This window comes from Dermacentor andersoni, chromosome 7, assembly GCF_023375885.2.
Source record: "Dermacentor andersoni chromosome 7, qqDerAnde1_hic_scaffold, whole genome shotgun sequence".
NCBI classification, from domain to species: domain Eukaryota; kingdom Metazoa; phylum Arthropoda; class Arachnida; order Ixodida; family Ixodidae; genus Dermacentor; species Dermacentor andersoni.
This window is the reverse complement of record NC_092820.1, coordinates 5,395,628-5,418,085: the sequence shown is the minus strand read 5'-3', so window position 1 is coordinate 5,418,085 and position 22,458 is coordinate 5,395,628.

Sequence of the window (22,458 nt, the reverse complement as noted above, 5' to 3'; positions counted from 1 at the left end):
ACGCTCGCTCGAGTCCGCTGCCCGACTAAGGTCAGGACGGTTTGGTCTATGAACTTCAGGGTGATCTAAAGAAAGGAAGGGACGCTTGTCGATGCTATAGATACTGGTAAGTTCACTAGAGGGGAAAGGGAGCGGTAAGAAGAAAAAAAAAAAGCATGGCACATGGTCATGTTTGTGTTATGAATTAATGCACTGGATTACAAAAAGAGAAGCAGCGGGAAATCGCACGCTGAGAACACCGATAAACATACAGTTTGGCGCAACTCGAGAAATAATATTGAAACGTCCAAGAATTTAGAAATAAAAGATTGAATCGTCGCGATGGCAAATCACAGTCCCCGTAGGCGTCCAAGTCTCTACAATGAAATTATTTTTGAACAGCTCTGATAGCGCCCACGCAACAATGGTTGCTTCTATACTGTCAAATGCTCATATTCGGCGGCCTAAAGCTCATGGCACGGTGCGAAAACGCGCACGCGGCGAAAGCGAAACAGTGCGCCGACGAGCATGCAGACGCGCAGTCAGTCGCTGCGAACCTGTGCGATTGCTGCATTGAGGCTTCAATCTATTACGCTCCATTTAGTTATACAAACACTATAAGAACATTGGCGTTGACGCGAAATCCAGGCCGAGTTCGCAATGTTCGCAGTGAAATGTCTTTTCGAGCGTGAAAAAATACATTCTAGACAAACTCGAGTATGATTTCCTACGCCGGGGGTTGCTTTAGTCGGCGGTTCATCGGCAGCACGAAAACATTTTTTTTTTTTGGGGGGGGGGGGGCTAAAACCCCGTAAGCCCTCCCCCCCCAGCTACGCCCCTGCATAAAGATGATACATTTTGACGCCATGTCGCTGCCAATGCGGGCCAGCACCACGTATCGACGAAAGGGCATCACACTGTCGATGCATCCGACAGGTTACTGAATGATAAAAACAGGAAACACGACTGTTCTTTAGTTCACGCAACTTAATAGACACAGAACACCAGGCGCCTACCACCATGACATTTTTTTGACAACAGCGGCACACGACGGCGGACTAATATACTTCTTAAAGGGGTTTAATTTTATTTTTCCTCGCAGAACCGCAAGAACAGAGAGCACCGCGCCGTATACCGCGGCCACGTACTCTAGCCTCCCTCCTTTTCCTTTAAGAATATGACCGCCGGCGGCTCCACGCGCTCCCGTAGGAGGCAAATCGGACTGTCACTCCAGAAGTTTAAATATATAACCTCTTTGCATAGAAACGACAGCATGATTGCTAATTGATTATTCGCTTAGATATCTTTGGCACGAGGCCCAAGACAGCACCCTGTCTTCTAACGCGTTCTGATGTTGGCGTTCGCGTCTCTGTCTTGAAGGGACCCGCACCGTAACATGCTGCAATGCGGCTTGTGTTGAGCGTAGGTAAGGCGAGAAACGGAGTTCTAAAATGTCTGTTCTCTAACTTGTGCAACAAACCCATGTTTATAGTATTCCCGCAATAGCAAGGGTCCCGAGTATAGCAAGCGTAACCGCAAGCGTCAAGTTATAGTTATAACTTGAAGCGGCAGCGTAGTTGTAATCAACGGACCCTGCCAGTAAGGAACGAGCGGTGAAGCATGGCTGATGAATAAGTAATTGCCAAGATTGGTTTTCAGTAAACGTTTGTTAATAAGAATGGTAGGTGGTTATAATGCCGAAAAGGACGGGTGTTGGGCGGTGACTCCAATCATTCACTCGCCACATCACACATCTACACTGGAATTAAACTGGTTTCACCAGCTCTCGCTTATATTCTCTTGACCCTAAAGTGCGACTTCGCCTGCCACCCGGGCTCCAGCTTTTCCTGTCTTTGTGACTCGCTTCTTTCCCAGTGTGCCGAGACGTGTTTCACTGATACTTGCTGCTCCTTTTTCTCAATAATTGAAGGCATTCATTCCTTCATTCCTAAGTTGGCGCAGAAAATAGCGTGTCTTCATCTCCATAACTACCCTGTCTCTCACTTGGACTCTCCCATCGCAAAGCAATGTTGCTGTGTTGCAAATGGGTAGGCGTCACATATACAATTTTCTGGGAATGGCCAGCAGCGCGGCGTGCAATTTTCGGTGGGTGTCGAGACAGTATATAAAGCGCCTTCTCTGCCACATCCACACTTAGCGCTTTGCTCCGTAAGGTACTATTAGCCGCTAGCACGCAGTACGAAATGAAAGAAACCTATCTGGGCTGGTCGCGGGCAGCTCATTTCGGATTCGTGATGCGTCGATTTAAAATATAATTTATTATCTAAGCCTAAATGACAGCGATACATGCTATGCGAGATACGGTAGCTCGTTGCTTTGGACTAACTACGCTCTTCATGCAGCACTTTCGTCTTACGCCTGCTATCGAACGGAAATGAAAGGCAGGAGGATAACACGCCTTGCTGAAATGAAACACTCGGAATTACTCTTTGTTTGACGGTTGGACATATGTCAAGTGCCCCCGATATAAACCACCTGCACGTCGGTATCAGCTTGCAAAGGGGAACTCAGATGAAACGTTGTCAAACGGAAAGGCTTTTAATTATCATAAGGATATATTTATTGAAATTCCTTAACATGACGTGAAAGCCGACTAATAAGCATTTAAATGTTCTGTATTATGAAGACCTCATATTAATATAAGGTTGCTGTCTTTTACAGCCTCCTAAATTGAAAAGTGACTTATGAAAAACAAGTTGTTGCGGTAAATGTCTAAACGCCGACGCCAAGAACAGTCCTAGTCCGTTTCCCAGTATTCACTCAAAGAAGATGGAGAACGTCTATACTCTTACCCGTTGTAGTGATGTGATGAACAAAACACCTCCAAGAGAGTGAGTCACGAATATAACAGGTTATAAAAGGCGAGCTTGCGCTGGAAAACACTCAAAGCACAACGATGGATGTGCGCATAGTAGTGCTTTCTCTGGATCTAATCTACGGATCAAGACATCAGTTCTTCAGATTGGAATGCCCGTACATTGCAGCGCAATCTCGGTTCTTCAAATATGATGGAGAATGTACGCCAGTATTCGCTGGACGCGCGCAATCTGATAAGATAACGCTCTTTCGCTATTGAATCCGTGACAACATAGTGAGTGTTAGAAACACATGCAGGTGCGTCTTGCGCTAACCTATAACTTTGGAACAGTGATTAGACGCAAAAGAAAACTCACCCCCCCCCCGCAAAAAAAAAAAAAAAGAGAATACAGTTGCGTTTAATATAAGCAGAAACATAGAGCTCGTTGTAAAATGGGCCCCCAAGGACTGCACAGCGGCGCCGACATGCAGATAATTCAAGAGCTAAACACTTTCCAATTACTGGTATTTATCAAACCAGCATTTCGTGGTTCAATTTAGCCCTGTATTCCAGGGGCCACTTCCACCACGAGTACTGTGCCGGAGTTCATATTTCATGTCAGCATTAATTGTCAGAAAATCACTGCATTTTTTTTTTAGATCGTAACATTAGACAGCCAAAATAAATGCAGCGAAACCGTCATCCTAATACTTCAGTACTTTTTGTTCTAACGTACATGTACACACTGATACATACGTTACAAAGTACTGAAAATGTTTCGAATGCTTTCCAAGGTCGATCCAAATAGGTCGCGAAGCTTCGGGCGAAAAGCTGTTCAGTACAAATTGTCACCGACATCAGCAAGGGGGGTTATGGGAGCAGCGATTGAAGCGCGACTATATTTGGAGGGAACAAACATTGGGAAAAAAAAAAGCGTTTGCCTTTTTAAATTCAAGCGAGACATAGTTAGATTCATTCATAGTTAGATTCATTCCTGGTAAATCGTGATGTATACAAGACCAGTTAAGAAAATACAAGTTTACTGAATTTATTATTATCAATAAATACATTTCTTTTCAGAGCCCATCGTTACAGCGGGCGTTGACGCCACTATCACTCGCAATGCAATGCAGCGCTTGAAATGTGGTCGTGAACTTCACGTGCTGAAATACAGGTGTGCTCAGAGGTTGTGCTTTTTTTGCTTGTCGAAGTTTGTCTGAATTTGGTGACGCGGGTAGCTTCTTCGCTTCTTAACCTGTTTAGTCAAAAGTAGGGAGTTACGAGCGCCAGATAATTGTGTGGCTGTTTTCGTGCGACTGCGCTGGCCGACGGGCTTGGCATCCGACGATAGGATCAGCACTCTGCACCTAAAGCTTGGTCGGCCTGCAAAGAAAGTATGTTCTGTGCAGGAGTGCGATTGCGACAACCCTACGGCTGGCCTTTTCCAGCGTCGCTTTCCGCGCTGAATGCTCGAAACGCCCATCAAGTCGAATGGCGGGGCATTTGAATATATAGCTCCAAAGGCAGGCCAACAAAACAAATTTCGCGCCTTCGAAAACAAAATGACGTCACTTTTGCTTTTAACGGATATGGCGTGACATTATTTTTTCTTCCGCCGGAAGTGTTCCCACCACATAGAGATAGCGCTAAGCCCCATGAACCGCCGATGAACCGCCATGTTTTGAACGTAAGGGCTACTATGGAAGCTTCGCTACCAGGTATATTTACCTTGTGCTTTCCTCCAGGTCGCTGTTTTTATTCCTGATGATGGCACGCAAGCGAGCCTGATGCCACCAGCGCTCAGAAATCTAAACAGGAGCGTGGACAATGTTCTCGCACACCCTGTGTAATGTACCGTAGGGCTGAGAATAGTCCATTGTAAAGGCAGAAGTGCATGGTTGGGCACATGTGCTTAAGAGGAAGCTTTAGATCGGATGCTCCTATCTAAATACATGTAAAAGCAGAATTTGTTTTTCTCAGCAACCACTGCGCGAAATTTGACGAGGTCTGTTTCATATAAAGACTTAATATCTAGTGACTGTTTCAAATTTTTGATTGAGGTCGCCAGTTTTTTATTAAAATTTGGCAAAAATCAAGAATTTTCAGAAAACGAGGTTATTAATTTACAACTCCCTAACTCAGCAATGAAACATGATATCACAATCCGCCTTTTACGATGGATTGTGGCGCCATTGTGCGGTGGATACGAGAAACAATTTGGCAGGCGCGACTGCGCGCCGCGACAGCCGCCCCACGCGAGACTCGCGGCCAAACAAGCACCGTGTGAGACAAGACCAAAACAACGTGTACGCGCCGTCATATTTTGTCATCGTCAGCTAGCCATCGAGCCCGCTGGTGAATGCTTTGTACCCGGAGGTTTCTCCAGCGTGGCGAACGGCTGGAAGAACAGTTTCGGCAACGCTTTACAAGCGCTTCCTTGGCACCTGTGGCATAAAATGAATAAGTAATAAAACAGTAAGAGTACGCACAAAAACTCATGACTCGAATAAGGCATGAGGTGTAGCTCATAGGGCTAATATCACGTTTCACCACTGCATGTCTGGCTTTATGGTGTGCCATGTGCTAGGCGCACATACATACACAAGCAGTGGGAAGGCCAACAGAATACCAAGTTGCATACGTTATTTACCCACATAAAGTGTGTGTAAATCCCCAAAAATGCGAAAAAAAAATTGTCAGAATGACCGAAATCGGTGATGCCCCTTGTTTTTGGGGCGCCTTACTTCCTCTTAGAACGCGCCGCGGTACGACTATAGCGGTCGACTGCGTCCGTTTTTTGAACTAGGGCGTGTACATAGAAGGCGTTAGTATTGTCACGTAGTAGTGAGGGCAAAGAACACAGCAGCAATACTAGTGAATGACGAAAGTAACTTTTATTGACCGAACCTTTGCCCACAATAATAGGCTACATTTAAAGCACGACGATAGCGGCGAACACAGTCGGCGATCGTCGAAATCTGATCAGCGGGTCAAGCGCATCCGCTTGCATACACGAGCCGTGGAATGTTAGAGACTAGTCGCTGGTGCCCGCGTGTCTTCGAGAACGTTCTACACCATTCGCATCGCATAAACATGCAACCAGACTACACAAGGTTCGGCGATTGATAAATAGAACGATTGATAACATTCGAGAAACTTCCAATACATGCCGACGCGTCCCGCGCTGAGGGATAGCATTTGTTTGACGGTGAAGAGCGGTCACCCAAAAAGGAAAAGTGCACGTGTCACTATGAAATCAAGATGTCTGGGCGACAGCGAAGACACCCCTGAAATGAGTCAGTAGCACAGTAACAGGCACCGCTCGAATCCAGAAGATGCCGCACAGGAAAATGAGCCTTAGCTTCGGCTGATAACTACGCCGACATCACGAGCATTCGTTGAGCGTTTATAAAGCTGCAAGCGTGCACGATGTGAAGTTGCGAAATGACGGGCGTTCTAGGGATGGACGCACAGAGAAGACGGACGGACGGACGGATGGATGGACGGATGGATGGATGGATGGATGGATAGATGGATGGATGGATGGATGGATGGATGGATGGATGGATGGATGGATGGATGGATGGATGGAAAACTTTAATGAAGGTCCTGAGGTACATGACTGAGCGCGCTGCGGGCCGCTCCCACGTTGGGACAGTCAGGCCATGCCCGACCGCCGCATCGCGGGCCCTTTAGACTGCCCATAGTTGTGCCCCGGCATCGGGGCTCTTGATAGCGGAGAGCCACTTGTTCTCATTTATTTGTTCTGTGCCTCATAACGAGGGGCAACGCCAGAGCATATAGTCTAGGCTAGCAAAGTCATTGCAGTGCCTGCAAGAACTAGTGGCTTAAGTGTCGGGATAAAGCTTGTGGAATAAAGCCGGGCTGGGATACGAGCCTATTTGCAATAATCTGAGGGCTAATGCCTACGCTCTATTCAACCTCTGGTGAGGAGAGCGAAAGCCTCTCGTGCCGAGATAAAAGTGCTGCGTATTTTCATTGTATGTGGTCGGTTGATCTCTGTTCTTCACTACTGTGGGCTGGCGGGGTAATTCTCCATGGTCGTGGAAAGGGAGACCTCACCTCATGGAGTGGGCCAGCTGGTTGAGGTTTGTGGGGCCTCCCATGATGGATCCCATGTGAGCGGGGAACCACGTGAGAGTGTGGGTGGCGATGTTTTTGCCGTCGAGGATTCGACAGGCTTCCTCACACACGGCGCCATCGCTGAATGCGCGGATGGCTGCCTTGGAGTCGCTGAAGATCTTGGCATGTTTGTCGTCCAGGAGGGCCAAGACAATGACCTCTTGCTCGGCCGCACGCGACGACGTGGTTCGTACCTAAGAGGCGTTAACGGTTGAAGAACTGTGGTTGATCGACACTACCGTGGAATTGTTGCTGTTACCATACTGGGAGGATCGAAAAGTAACAACACTTCGCAACAGGTGGAGCGAGTTCCGAGATAGTTTGTTTCGCTAGCTCAAACATACATTTGGGCCGTCGTCGAGATTATTCGTATGAGTCAGTAATGAGAAAAACAGAGAGCTAAACTCCATACGCCAGTACATACCTGTCGCAAAGCGCAGCCCTAGTCCAGGCTTCACGGCGCTGTCGATCGCGTTTTACTGACGGAAATCGGAAAATCTACATTGCCCTGCTGGGATGGTTACGGGACGTGCAGTCGTAAACGAGACACGACATTTCCATCGCGCCAAATTACCATGGCAATGATGTTCGAAAGGCGTTTCATGCGTACGGCAGCGAGAATGGCAAGGCTGACAAGTGAGTGAAATAATTTTGTTGGAGCTCCGGCGAGGACGCGAACTCGTCGCGCATCCGGCTAATCCCACGTCGGGACTGGCAGGTCTAGCCCACCGACCTAGCCACGGGCACGCCGGACAGCGCGGATTTGCTTGTCCAGAGCGGGGCTACGCAAACGCGAGTCCCACTCCTCCTTGCTGAACTTGGGGTATTTCGACCCGCACTCCCAGAGCATGTGTGCTAGAGTGGAGGTCTCCCGCCGGACGGGCAGGGGTCGTCGCGATATACGTCGGGGTAAACCATGTAGAACGGCAAGACACGGATATGTGCCGGTCTGTAAAATTCTAAGAGGAACGGCTGGCGCCCTATTGCACTGGCAAGTGCAGCGCCTGCCACGGCCGCACTCCACTCAATCGGAGAGAGTTGAGTCCGGCCGCGAACCTGCCAAGTTGCTTCGGTGTTCAGCCGCTAGGGCGCTGCGCATGCGCAGTTCGGCGTCGCAAAACGCGGATTCTATGAATTTCATCTAAAAGTAGATCTAAGTCGGACAAAATTGGTATGTTACACATGAATCTAAAAAAATATTCAGCAATATGGAAATACAGATTTTGCAGAACCCGTCATACACAAATGTAACAATTTCCCGTAAGATATAAATTGACATATAGAACTTGTTCGCTTTCAATGATCTAATGGATGCTGTTCACAGAACCGCGATATCTATTCTTGATGCAGAGCTATTAATTTATAAATTTCGTGCGTCTCTTATTCTCTAAATTTCGTATTTTTTAAAATTCTTTTCACAAAATTCAGACCCTAAATAAAAACTCCGCTTCCAACCGTCGCTAGAGTTGAACTTACTCTCACAAATGCAACAAATTTCATTGTAATTGGTCCAGGGGTAATCTCAGAAAAAACGTTTTTGGGTTTTATATGTTTATGAATAGGCGGCGTCGAAGTTGGGCTCGAGCTAAAGCTTCCTCTTAAGCTCATGAAGTCGATTTGCGCCAAGATTACCAGTCCATACTTTCATACTTACTTTTTAAGAAGCCTCCCACACCATTACTATGCCGTCTGCTTCTAACTGCACCAAACAAAGCTATTAAACCAATATAAGCAAAGGTGACATCCTTTTATCAAGCCAGTGTTCAGATTGGTAACCTTTGGATGCGGAGTAGGTCGAGAAATTGTGTGCATAATTAACAAAGCTACGTTAATTATCGTTTCATTAATTTATCTTACATGGCTAAAGAAAATGAGCAGCTTGGAGCCCGTCCTAGACATTATGCAGCCAAGCGAAGAAATTTCGAATAAACATGCTTCTGCAAGAGGCATGCGAACAAAAATTTTCGAAGTAAATGCTCTTGGAAGGCGTAATTGACGCAGCAAAAGAACATATGTAAAGTCACAGAAAAGCAATTGAAGACAGGGCACAAAGGAGGAGCCACACGCAAGCTGCGCTAACAACTTGAAGCGCTGTTCTTTCTGTGATAATGAAGCAACTAGCCCGTCAGTCATTACTTGCAAACCTGTAAAGTCAACCTGACCGCACCTAGCCTTTTGTGATGCTGTCATCAATAGTATGGCCCCGTGAGCACGTTCCTTGTGGTCGGCCAGTCCGCTTTCAATTTTTATTCACGCTGTTTCCAAGGCATGCAGTTTAAGTTCTTATTGTCAATATAGCAGCGGACGTGTGCCGCCGAGAGCTTGATTGCTCGCGGTAGCGATGCATGACGCAATGATCGTGCAGATATAGCGCATTACTGGCATCAAGACAATGCGCTACCGCCGAGGATAGGAAGATAACTAAAGTGAACAACTTGGTAGCTATTCACGGAGCCGTGCCGATGGTGGCGCTGCCATCGTGACGAAATCTGGGGCTGCGGTATTGATGGCTGGGGCATTTATTTTCTTTATTTTTGATATATAGGGAAACCGTTAAGAGGAAGTACTAACTCGGGCCCAACTCCGCCGCGGCCTATTCAAATAGATGTAGAACGCCAAAACGGTTTTCTCAGATAACCCCTTGACCGATTTTACTGAAATTTGCTCAATCCTAGGGAGAACGGAAATTTTTTTTTTAATTCGAAAGCATGCCCTTAGGCATAATACAAAAGATGTTAAATATACACGAACAGATTCGACTCGTGCAAAAAATCTAGAAGTGAATGATGATGGGTTCCATGAATCCAACGTTCAAGGTCGGGTGTGCGGCCAGGCCGAAGGCCTGCCGCCCGGAGGTGGCGGAGACGGATTAGATGAAGTCCTGGGCAGGTCCATAATAGGTGTGTCAGTGTCACATTTTGGATTCCTGTGTTGGAAAATGGGCACGATGAGCCGTAAGGACCATGGTACTGTTGTGGCCAGACAGCAGTCACAGACGGGGTGAGCGCGACCCCGACACGTAGCCTCCTTAACGTTACCTCCTCTCGGCGAGTTAACCCACCAGGCACGTCTGACCCACACGGAGGTATGAGAGCTCGCGTGGTACGTTGGAGGTTTTCCTTTTCCCGGATCAGTCGTCTACAGGCGTCTTCAGGAAAATGTGGAAGTGGGTATGTTGTAATCTGTGGGTGGGTTGCCATATCTGCTTCAAGGAGACCCGGCAGGGCTGCTCGAGGCACCCACTGGACGCGTATGAGGATATTCGTAGTGGCAGCAAGACGGTGAATGCTATCTGAGAATAGAGTGGACCGAGACACCCTACGTATGTCGTGGATGGCTTGAGTCGAGTCTGTGCGAATGATGACTTGAGAGTATCGAGCATCTTGAACAGTAGGTAGCAACGCGGCCAAGCCGTCTCGTATGGCAGCAAGCTCGGCAAGGTAGGCCGGTGGTGCTGCATCGGCAACATACGAGCACGTATGGCCTGCCTCTGGTATCAATGGACACACGAGAGCTGTGTGAATCATGGTGCCATTAACACTGGCATCAGTGTATGCTACAAGAGTCGCACCGTCTTGATTGTCATCGGCGCGATGAAGGCGGGCAACATGGGCATTCGCCTGACGAGGAACCGGACTATACAGACGACCAAGAGGCTTATTGTCACTTAATTGTACCCTTTTCCACGGAGCTACATCGGGTCTCGTAGATGCTGGATTGTCTATTTCGTGTCCCATGTACCGGGCAAGTGAAGCAGCCGAGCTGAAATATGATGGCTTTAGGGCACGCGCGCATCGACGTAGGTGTACGAGTTCGTCAATAATGTTGAGTTGGGACTCAGCCTGTAGGGTTGGCAACGGAGTGAGACGTGGTGGTCCCGTCATGGCCCGCATAGCTTCGTTATTAATGGCCTCAAGGGGAGCCCATTGTCCCTTCGTGAGATGATGAAACTGGGCTCTGTAGACGAGTCGTGGTTGCAATACAGAACGGACAAGAAGGCGAGCCATGTTGGTGCTCGCTCCGCCAGATTTCTTGGCAATCCGATGTATCAACTGTATCGTTTCTGCGGCCTGTTGCTTTGCATTCTTGACCCATGGTCCCGCAGATCCGGAGGAATCCATTTCAAGGCCGAGTGCACGGAGAGTTGAAGCCTCGTGTAATGGTTGCTGATCCAGAGTTACCTGAAGAGGCCGGAGTGCCAGTACACGGCGCCCATACTTGTTCGCTGCTGACATGTACGTCGTTTTGTCCTTGGAAATGTCAAGGCCTCTGTGAGCACACCAGTTGTGCGTCATGTTTAGGGCCTCTTGGAGCGCTTGTTCTTGGTGGCAGATTTCAGGATCAACTGACGAGACAGTGATGCCATCTGCGTACATTATGTAGTGTGCGTTATGTATCGTGGCTAGCCTCCAGGCTAGTGGAAGGAGAGCAATATTGAAAAGGACTGGTGCGAGCACAGATCCTTGTGGGACACCCCGATGTGCGACGAACTGACCTGCTGCTTGGCCAGCCAGGCGAATGGTGAAGGTGTGAGCGCACAGGAAGGCTTCGACGAATGTGCAGACACGGCTAGGGAACTGAAGCCAATGGAGAATTCTGAGGAGAATTGCTTCGTGACTCACATGGTCGTACGCTTTACGAATATACATTGCCAGAATCGTGCGAATTCTTCGGGAGCGGCCTTCGATGAGAACCATAGAAGATAGGTAAGCAAGGCCATCCTCTGCGCCTAGATGAGCACGGAACCCGATTTGGCCAGGATGATACCATGAGTACCGCTCGAGCCACCATGTAATACGTGTCGCGAGCATACGTTCCATCTGCTTGTCTAACGTTGAGGTTAGTGCTTTTGGGCGTATATGAGCGATATTATCTTGGGGTTTTCCGGGTTGGGGAATAGGGACCATTTCTGCATGCCGCCAAGAATCGGGAATGACTCATGTAGCCCAAGCTTCGTTTATGGCCCCCAACAGCACTTCGAGAACCTTGCCTTCCGTGTTTTGATAAAGTTCATACGGTATGCCATCCGTTCCTGGTGCCTTGCATGGCTTCGACAGGTCGATCGCCGCTAAACATTCCGCCATAGTGAAGGCAGCTTGTATACCCTCGATGTCAGAGAGCGTAGGCGGCGTGCCTGCGTCCGCGGGAAGGCAGTTTTGAACAACGGAGGGAGGCGGTGCTGTGTCCAAAGACGGAAAAAAGGTGTGGGCGACAGTTTCTGCAAATGCTGCTGCTGTCTGGCCCGATGCTAACAGGGCGCAGGCTGCAGGCTCCGGAGGGCGCCGACCACGTTCCATTACTCAGAAGTTGCGCCAAATGGAGGCATTGGACGACGAAGGTCCGAGAGAAGAGCACCAGTCCATCCAGCGGCCACGTTCTAAGCGGCGTTCATGGCGCCGAGCTACTGCAGTAAGGCGTTGGGCCTCTGTGCGAAGGGTATTTGATGCAGGGTCACGTTCTGATGCAAGTTCTGCTTGGCGGCGCGACGCCCAGAGACGCAGAAGTTGCAAATCAGGAGCGGTTCGCGATTCATCAACCCACGACGTACGTGTCGCAATAACTAATGCCGCCTTAAGACAATGAAGTTGGATACATTGCTTTCTGATACCGCCCTGTATCGATCCCAGTCCACCACTCGACATAGTCGGCGGAGGCGGCCTGTTCCGCCCGAAAATAAGCCAAGGCGAATCGGATGATGGTCGCTACCCCAGCAGTCGGGTTCACATGACCACGAGGCGGTCGTCCTTCCTAGCCACCAAGATAAGTCCGGTGAGTGTGGCGGCGCGCGAGGGTGGTCTCGCCGACGGGTAGGCACTGACACATTATTAAGCAGAGTGAATTGGGCGTCCATAAATGTGTCCAGCACACATGTACCACGCGCACTGGAAATAGCGTATCCCCATGTGGTGTGGGGCGCGTTAAAATCTCCTGCTGCCATAATGGGGCAACCAGGATGTTTCTGTCGTAGGCGTGCCAGCCAGCCGAGACACAACCGAGCCGCACAACCGCTGTAGGGGCGGGCATAGTATGAAACGATGATAACGTCCGTGCATTGGAGACGAACCAATACGGCCACGACTTCTTGCCACAGAGTACACCACCGTGAAAGATCAACGCGTGTCTGATGAAGAGTGCATCTTACATACGCTGCAGCCTTTCCTGGAGGGACATCGCGCGTAGCACTCCTACGGTCCAACATTGAAGGCGATGAGTATGCCACAAATCCTGGAATGGCTGGCAGGCCGTTGGATTCTTGAAGCAGTAGAGCCCAAACACGCAGCTTCCCATATCTGAGACGATGACGCAGCTCTCCGACCTTCCCCGCGATGCTGCGACAGTTCCACTGTAAGACGCCTTCTGATACACTTGAAGACGTAGCAGCCATCATAGATTAGGATTGGCCAGTAGAACCGAGGTGAGATGCTGGAGCTGTTGCGCAACGAATCGCAGCAGTTTTTGGGTTGAAAGTGGCTTCGACACAGATGCCGGGTTAGCCATATCAGCAGGACTAGACGGCGAATGCGACGGCCGTGCTCCGTCATGACGACGCCGGAGCACTGTACGGCGTTCCTTGAGACGTTGGATTTCCTTTTCAAGGTTGGCCAGGCGAGCGTCGATCTCGAACTCTTCGTCTGCCAAAGGAAGCGGCGTGTCGTCTATCGATTGTGATGCCCGTTGCGGTCGTGAAGTGGACGACCTAACAGCTGCGCTATAGATACGAGTGGCAGCATCACTTGTCGCTGTACTTGCTTTTGTCACCTGGCTAGAGTCCTCTTCCAGCGAGGCCAGAACGGTTGTACACAGGGAGTTGTTTCATTGATGAATCTCGAGGGGTCCTTTCTGGCTGTCGAGAATGGCGTTGTCGAGCCCTCTTAGTGGCCTTCAACTTCGTAGGACACGTCGTGGAAGTGATGTCATGATTGTTTGTTTGGCATAGGCCGCATCTCAACGATGCCAACGGTTCAGGCTCCATGGTGTCGTCCTTAGGTGGGTAGGGGCAGGATGATTTCATGTGTCCCTGTCTAAAGCTAGAGTAGCAGTACACAACGCAAGGCTTGAACGGACGCGGGCGCTGTACGCAGCCGTAATACAGGATACGTTCAGATGGGGAATTAGGATGTTGAAGCGTGATTAGGCACGTACGACCGCTGCCTAGGCAGCGAGCAGCCACGACCTTATGTGTGGGACACGATAGTTCCTGCAGGAGCCTCTCGGGTTCTTCGTCAAGGTCAACGCCATTAACCACGTAGAGTCTTAAATCGGTACCACTGGCGCGGTACGCCTGCACTGGAAGGACAAACTCTTCCGAGACTTGTATTTGTTGCAGTTCTTCGAGTTTATAAACTAGTGCCACAGCAGACACCCATACTGAGACCGTATTAGTGGGTTTGTGTAGAGCAAAACCTTGAAATCGGGAAGTCTCGAGGCAGGCGTCCAGGGCCGCTTGAATGATACGGTTGTGCAGAGTGGACATGTCATATCTAGCACGAGGGTTGATAACGACTTTGTACCACGATGTCTTTGGCGACTCCGGAGACGTGCGTGTCGGTCGTGCGGGCAGTCGTTGTGATGAGCAAGGTCTTTTCGGGGCTGCTGGAGCTACATTTTCATCCGATGGAAGGCCAGTAGCTTCCTTCGTTCTCTTGGCTGAGGTGTGCGCCACAATAGCAGGGCTGTTCTGCTCCATGTTGGTGGTATCCATGCTCAGGGTACCTCCTTCGCCCGTTGCCCTTGTCCCCACGAAGGACACGCTCCTGACTTGGATGGCAGTCGCATCGGCAACGCTCCGCTCTTTCGACGCAGCGGACAGCAGCTTGGACGCTACGCGCCGACGCGGCGAGTGCCGCGGGGGCACTCGCACTCGCGAAGCCACGCAAGAACTCGAGTTGGACGGCGCAGCAGGAGGGTGTAGATGATGACTGACCTCGTAGATAGGCGCCAGTAGTAATTACGAAGCGCAAAGCGGTCCATAAACAACAGAGTTCCAGTAGCGGGCAAAAGAAACCAGCAAACGGGGCGAAAATCCGGAGCTACGGAAAAACACTTCCGAGCGGAACGAGCGCTGGAAACGCCGCCAATTACGGCTTACACCCTATGTATGCGAGAAATGCTCAGTAATGATCAGAAAGGTAAATTCTAGTTACTTTGGGAAGCGGATTTTTCATTTAGGGCCTGAATGTTGTTCGAAGAATTTTAGAGATTCGAAAGTGCGAAAAAGATAGAAGCGCGAAGTTAACAAATTAATAGCTGCGCATCAACAATATATATCACGGTTCTCTAAAGGGCATCCATTAGATCGTTCAAAGCGGAAAAATTCAATATGTTACGAGAATTCGTTACGTTGTGTACAAGGGTTCTGCAAAAGCTGTATTTCCATATTACCAATTTTCTTTTGAGATTCAGTGTAACGTATTAATATTGTCCGCTTCATAGGTGCTGTAAGATGCAATGCATATAATTGTGGTATCATTTTTCATTGCCGAAAGAGAGAGCTGTAAACTTAATGGTTTCGTTTTCCGAATAGTTGCTATTTTGATAATTTTCAATAAACAAATGGTGACCTTAATCGAAAATTCGGAGCCAGCAGTCACTAGATTTTACGTTTTTCTTTAAAGTGGAACAAACCTTGTCAAATTTGGTGCAGTGTTTGCCGAGAAAAACGAATTCTCCTTTTACATATACTTAGATAACATCACCCTAGCTAAAGCTTCCTCTTAAGGGCTACTTTCTCCACTATCGTGTCCGCGTGTAGAACAAAATCCCGAAGACTGTACAATGCCGGACTGACCCGCGGCGGCGGTGAAGCAGGCGTTAAGCACACCAAATACGTGGACCGATGCAGAAGATAGTGCAATACCGACCCGACCCGCGGCGGAGGTGAAGCAGGCGTTAAGCACTGCCCACGCGTGGGCGAATGCCAAAGATAGTGCTTTACCGAGCCGACCCACGGCGGCGGTGAAGCAGGCGTTAAGCACTCCCTATACGTGAGCCAATACCAAATATAGTGCAATACCGACCCGACCCGCGGCAGAGGTGAAGCAGGCGTTAAGCGTTGCCTACGCACAGGCCAATACCAAAGATAGTGCAAAGCCTCCCCGACCCACTTCGGAGGTGAACCAGGCGTTAAGCATTACCCACGCACAGGCCAATCCCAAAGATTGTGCAATACCGACCCGACCCGCGGCAGAGGTGAAGCAGGCGTTAAGCATTGCCCACGCGCAGGCCAATCCCAAAGATAGTGTAAAAACAGACCCGACCCACGGCGGAGGTGAAGCAGGCGTTAAGCTTTGCCCACGCACAGGCTAATGCCAAAGATAGTGCAATACTGAGCCGACCCGCGGCGGCGCTGAAGCAGGCGTTAAGCACTCCCCATACGTGGGCCGATACCAAAGATAGTGCGAAACCGACCCGATCCGTGGCGGAGGTGAAGCAGGCGTTAAGCACTCCCCATGCGTGGGCTGATCCCGAAGATAGTGCAATACCGACTCGACCCGGGGCGGAGCTGAAGCAGGCGTTAGGCGCTGCCCACGCGTTGGCCGATCCCAAAGATAGCGCAAAACCGACCCGACCTGCGGCGGCGGTGAAGCAGGCGTTAAGCGCTCCCCATCCGTGGGCCGACCCGGAAGATAGTACAATACCAACACGACCCGCGGCGGCGGTTAAGCAGGCGTTAAGCACTCCCCATATGTGGGCCGATCCCGAAGATTGTGCAATGGCGGGCCTACCCGCGGCGTAAGTGCAGTTTGCCATTAAGGGGCCCACATACGCAGCTTTGCTGGTCATCCTTCTTCACCGAGTGGTAGGGCACTGAGATCTTTTTCTTACCCGTGTTTGTCTTGCAGACGTATGCGATGAAAACAAGAAGCAGGTATGCATGGAAAATCTTAGGTGGCGGCGGCAGGTGGTAGCGAAGAAGTTAGCATGCCCAGCCCCTGGACGTACTTATATCTACATTGACATGGGTTTGTGGTAGTGATAGTGACCAAAGCGCTCCTTTTTCTGCGCGCTCTAACGATTGTGAAACTAAGGATGTGGTTAGCATGCCCAGCCATTGAATGCAAATTGCAGCAGTTACGAGTGGTGGAATCCCGCTGGAACTGATCGTGAAGAAAGCTTCTTTTCTCTGTCCACTCTCGCGATGGTGAAGCTAAAAATCAAGAGGAGACCTGATGGACACAACGTTGATCGTCACCATAACATAATGGATGGACGACCATCGGAAAGGGCAAGGCATATCAAGTTATTAGCACTTCACTTGTCCTACAGTAAAGCGCTACAATGGCTAGTATGCCCTCATGGGTATGGTCGACGGAACTGCTTCTCACTGCTAACACTGCACTGATACTAAGAAAATGCTCCGTTTGCAGACACCTCGTTACATTGCAATTATCAAAACAATACCAGATTTTTGAAGTGTGTGTGCCAATTATCTGGCGTCCTTCTTGTGTGCGTGGAGGGCATAATGGTCCTGGCAATGAAACGATAGTATCGGCGTTTTTGCTGCAGCTGCACGCAAATAAAATTCGTTGAAGTGATCGGAGAGCGATCTACCAGCCGAGAAGACCAACCCACGAATATAAAAAAAAGAGCTTGTTTCAGACCTTTCAATGTATTTGCGCTTAGATACCAACTGAAATATTTTTCTTTCTGTGCTCTTATGATGAGGAAGACTCCACATTACTGCAATATCCCCAACAGTGCAGAAAATAGACTGGCTTTGAAGCTGTGACAACGCACCGCAGTTTTGTACATTTAGCCCATGTAGTATTGGGGCAACACGTTTGAGGAAAATAATCAGGTTTTCGGTCAAAGCACTGTGACAGGCGGGAAGAAATCGTTGTCATGACCGGTCGAAACAATACCTTCTGAAAACTTATTTACTTACACATATTTTTTGAAAAATCACTATAACCCTGTGTACATTTGCTTCGTATGAGTTATATACTAGCTTGCCTCGTCTATCTCAAAAATGTATTCTCTTTGCGGGTAGAGGCCTTCGTGAAAAATGACGCAACATAACAGTAAAACATCCAGCAAGATTCCTATTAAGATGACTGGCAAAATTGTGCACGCAAAGCGTGTCGACTAGCGTGCGATTGAAATTTGAATTATTATCGTTGTAGGCTTGTGTTCCGTCTAGAACGAGCGAGTCATTTTCGATGACGTCGGTGAGAAAATGATTAGCTCGGTGTGCGATGAGTTCTTGTGGATCTGCACATTGAACGTCGCAGTCGTCATGATGAGAGCACTCCTGTGACATTATGGGAAGACTCCAGTGGTAGCTCACCATGATAAGGATGCAGAAACACCACTGGTGTTGTCTAACTATTCGTAAACCGGCCCCCAAATTTCAATTAGCCCACCCCCAAATTTAAAGTCGGCCACACCCGATTTTCATTTCCCCAGCCTTAAACTTCAGTTTGGCCCAATCCCAAATTTCAATTGGGCCACCCCTAATTTTGAAGTTTGTCCACCCACGAATTTCAATAAATCGCCCCCAAATTTCGAGCCGATGCATGCCACAATTTAGATTGGGCCACGCCCATATCGGCCCGACATTCAGATTGGCCGACCCCGAGATTGCCCCCACATTTAGGTAGGATCAACCCCAGATCACCCCCAAATACAGATTGGCCCGCCTCCACAAACCACCAAATTTAGATTGGCCCACTACAATACCACTTGCAAATCAAGGTTGGCCCCTCCCCCCATATCAGCCCCAAACTAACGCTGGCCTACCCCTCCGTCAGCTCAAACTTAGGATGGCCTACCGCAAATCACCCCATAATTAGGGTAAGTCTACTCATATATCAACCCCCAATTCAGCTTGGCCCTGCCGCACATCACCCCCATGGTTAGGTTAGCCCGTCCCCATGTCACCCCCAAATTTAACTTGGCCCACCCCAATATCAGCCCCAAATTAAGCCTGGCCCACCCCTCTATCCCCTCAAATTCAGTATGGCCCACCGCAAATCACTACCAAATTTAAGTTAGCCGACCCCCCATATCACCCCCGATTCAGCTTGGCCAAGCCCCATATCACACCCATATCACACCCGCGCGTCGTCTTGCTGGCGCGGTCCCCAGACTTCGACATATTTCCTGTACACTGCATACATACTGTACACTCCGCGTTTCTTCTTTGACATCTTCAATGCCTCTCTCCATTTGATCCACTTCCCCTCCGTGTGGAAGGTTGGCCGGATCATCTTCATCCCAATACCCGGTCGCCCCCCTTCTCTCCCTTCCACATATCGGCCCATAGTAATGAACTCTATATTCGGCAAGATACTAGAACGACTGCTAAATTCTCGCCTGTATTATATTCTGCACGCACACAACTACCTTCACGCTCGACAATTCGGTTTTACACACGCGCGGAGCGCCCCTCTGGCTCTGTATGCCCTACAAAGTCGCCTCAGTGCGCTGAAAGCTGACAAGCTACCAACGGTGTTAATCTCCATAGACTTCACAGGAGCGTTTCACAGCGTGTGGCACGATTCGGTGTTGTTTTTTCTGCGCCAACACCACTGCCCCGCCAATGTTTACCACCTACTGAAATCCTTCCTGACGGACCGCCAAGTAGTCTTTCGGGGAAACGTGGAAGGCGCATCGGCACGTCCGTCTATTGGAAGTCCTCAGGGCTCACCAATTAGCCCCTTACTGTGGAATTTGGTCATCTACTCGTTATTAGACCTTCCACTTCCACAAGGGGTACACATCCAGGCATATGCAGACGACACCATTATACTCGTTTCCGGTCCGTCGCGCTTGCAGTTGCAGGCTCTTGCAGAATTTGTACTCACCTTGGTTTGCGATTGGGCGCGGCAAAACAAGGTTAAAATTAGTTACGAAAAGTCCTATTTCGTCTTTTTCAACAATGGGCACATTGGCACCTCTAAGCGGCGTCCTTCCATTAGATTGGACGGCACTTATCTAAAAACCAAAGACCACATTAAAATTCTCGGCGTGGTCTTTGATGACAAACTCAATTTCCCCGCCCATGTTGATTTTCTAAAGACCAAACGCGAGGTATTGGTGGCGAGATCTCTTAAATCTTTACGCATGCACTTTCCGCTGCGTGCCGTGCTTATACGGCGTCTATATAGAAAGGTTCTGCTTCCTGCGATTGCTTACGCGTCTCCGGTGTGGTGGCTGGCTTTTCCATCATCATTCTTAACCACCCGAGTATTGTCTGTCGAGCGCTCTATTCTCGTTGCCCTGACCGGTGCATACCATACCACGCGCACCACGGCACTGCATACCCTGGCCAACTGTCCACCTTTGAATGTGGAGTTGGACAGGTTGGGGCCAGAGTTCTCCATCCTAACTCTCCGCCAAATCACGCATTATGGCCAGGTCACTTTCCACCCGACCTCCATAGCGCGTCCATTCGACGACTGGTCGCATCACCCGCGCGCGGCCTGTCGATTTTCGTTCACTCGTTTGACACCCTCCCAGGCAGCCCTACTTTCCTCCTTGCCGGCATATCACGTATACACAGACGGCGCCTTCACGACAGCCGCGGCAGGGTATACGTGGTATTCGACCCGCGCGGCCGCCTTCTTGCGGTGCGCAAGTATAAGATCCAGAATGCCACTAGCGCATACAGTGCTGAAGCCATTGCTTTTGAAGAGGCCCTCCAGTTCATAATGAACGTGCGTGGAGCTCGCATAATCCACCTATATACAGACTGCCTGTCTCTTTTGACGGCGATTTCCAGCCTTCACACTACGGATGAACGCGTCTGGAAATTTCAACAAGTGCTGCGCCAGCTCCAACTCGTGGGTCGCACCATACGCCTCTTCCACGTCCCTGGCCACCGGGGCGTGGTAGGTAACGAACTAGCAGACGAGGCCGCGTCATCGGCGATACGCAGTGGTTTACTTCGTTCTTGCCCCACCTCATTTCGGTCGGTCAAAAAGACACTATTTACCCCATCATTACAGCAATGGCACTTGTACTGGCAGCGCGAGGGAAAAGGTACCAGCCTTTACAGATGGGTCGGGAGTGTACATGCCATTCCATCTTGGTTCCCCCCGCCTCGTCTGTTCACGCAATTCTTCACCGGACACGGCCACTTTCCATACTATTTTTCATCGTTTCCGCCTTTTTGCCTCTGATCGGTGCGCGTGTGGTACCCCTAATGCAGATGACATTGTCTACATGACCTCATGCCCGCGCACCGAAGTTGTTGCTTCGCGGTTGCGCCGCCTTCCTAATATCGAAGCCCTTTCTCCCGACATGTACCCCGCAATCATAAAAACCACACGATCCCACGCCCTGCTCCTGCAACTAATACGGCTTGTAACCCTCTCTGTTCCTTCTCCTTCTGTTACTGTGTCTCCTTCGCTTCCCGATGCCCACTAATTCCCTCCTTCTAATGACTCTTGGTTCACCATTTCATATTACTCTCGCATGACTGTTCTTGGCCATCCACACTGAATAAGCCAACTGTGGCGGGGCTTCCCCGTGTTGGATGGCCCTAACAGCATGGTACATTCTCATTTCTCTCCCGTTCATCTTTTCCATTTTCCATTCCCATTTGTATACTCTTGTGCAAATTGTGCAGCTGTTTAGCCAAAAGAACGTTCACGTCACCGTCGAGATGACCTTAATCCGGACCATTCAAGTCGACTCGACGCTACAAGATCACACGGCAAGAGCACGACCACGAAGAAGCACTGATGCTTTGGTTCTTATCTACAATAAAACAGCTGCGCGTCACTGCGTGGGCATTGATGGGATGCCCTGGGGACGGTGTGCGTTTGGGTGCATGCGCGGTTTGCAGACCCATTTCTTAGGAGGCAGTTTACACTTTACTGCTCCCCTCCTCTCTCTCAGTGACATTGTTTTATACAGCATCGTGGCCTAATGGTAAGCTTGCCTCCGCCTTCTTTTCTTTTATCAATTGGCTTTTCTCTAAAACCAATTTGGGCTGCCTTGGCAGCCCCTTGTCATTTCTTTTATATTAGGTTTTATACCCGTTATACTTTAGCGGTGGTGCGGGTTTGCCCCTACTCTATTTTTCCATTCTTTTTCGACCAAGGGGCCACATAAAGGTATGGCTAGGGTGGCCCAACCCCATATCACCCCCAAATTTACGTTCTCCCACTCCCATATCACCAAATCCAAGCTGACCCACTTCCCATATTACCCCAAACTTAGGCTTACCCACCCATATATCCCATCAAATTTAGGTTAGGCCAGCCCGATATCGGCCTCAAATTCAGCTTGGCTCACTACCATTTCACCCCCCTTTAGGTTGGGCCACTCCCATATCAGTACAAAATTCAGCTTCGCCCATCTCTGTATCATGCCCAAATATATGCTGTGCCACTTCCAACATCAAGCTGGCCACCCCAACCCTTTTTATGAAAACCTATGTATTAATATGGAAAATGCGTCAAGTTTTTTGGCGTTACAGACACGATTTTGCACAATTTTGCTACCAAATTGCTGGGGTACTCGCCAAAGAATACTGCGCATTAAAAGCAAATACACCGAACGGAGGACGC